The 888-nt window shown below is 63.6% G+C and overlaps 1 protein-coding gene across 5 annotated transcripts in view; it reads left to right on the top strand.

Moving 5' to 3' along the window:
* The window catches only part of MACROD1 (MACRO domain containing 1), a 149,888-nt gene that overhangs the window by 118,130 nt on the left and 30,870 nt on the right, over positions 1-888 (top strand). The window lies entirely within an intron of this gene.

Raw genomic sequence — 888 nt, 5'->3', positions numbered from 1 at the left:
CCAAAGCCAGCCTCCAGCGCGGGGGCGGGGGGGGGGGGCAGCCTGCCCTCACACCCTCCTCTCTGCACCCACTCATTCATTCATACTCCCAGCCATCTAGCCATTCATTCATTCATCCGTCCACCCATGCATTCATTCACTAACGTACCCACGCGAGGGTTACCCCTTCCTCCCTGCCTGGCGCCCTTCCCCACGCGGACCCCTCACCTGCACTGGCTCTGAGCGCCCAGGCCTCCCTGTGCGGTGCTCCCCCCCCCCACCCCCCCAAAGCCGCCAGGTCAGATCCCAGCCCCGCACCCACCCCCCAAAGCCGACTGTGACCTTGAGCGTTACTTAACCTCTCCAAGCCTCAGCGTCCTCTGTTGAGAAATGGGGGCATGAGCCACCTGCCCGGAGGGTTGATGTGAAGGTTGAAGGAGACCTTGACCAGGAGGTGGCTGGGGCAGAGCTGGGCACACATTAGGGACTTGGGAAATGTCTGCACCTGTTGTGTGGGGTCTGGAGTTGGGGGTGGGCCAAACATCCCTCCCCTTAGCCAGGAGCTGGCCGTGCTCCTGACAATCTCTGGGACACTAGGGGGCTCTTTGTTGAGCCTGAGCCCATCATCCCATCCTGCCGTCCTTTTCCCTGGAGTTGAGTCCCTGCCTCTGCCTAGAGCTCCCCCTTCCCCTGGCCTCACTGCTTGCAGGTCAACACCCAGACTCCCCACAATCTGGCTGGGACCCCTCTCCCCAGAACCAACCCAGGCCTGTGTCAGAGCCTGCAGGGGCCCAGCACACCCTGCTCTTTCTGTCCTTCAGGGCCTGGCCAAGCCAGCCCTGCCCTGTGGGAGGGGACTCTCAGGTCCCTGGAGGGAGAGATGCTGCCCCCCCACCCCCACCCCTGTGC

The sequence above is a fragment of the Myotis brandtii genome, unplaced genomic scaffold (genome assembly GCF_000412655.1).
Source record: "Myotis brandtii unplaced genomic scaffold, ASM41265v1 scaffold187, whole genome shotgun sequence".
In the NCBI taxonomy this organism is placed as follows: Eukaryota; Metazoa; Chordata; class Mammalia; order Chiroptera; family Vespertilionidae; genus Myotis; species Myotis brandtii.
The sequence above is the reverse complement of the archived record's forward strand: the minus strand, read 5'-3'. Positions and strand labels throughout refer to the sequence as shown.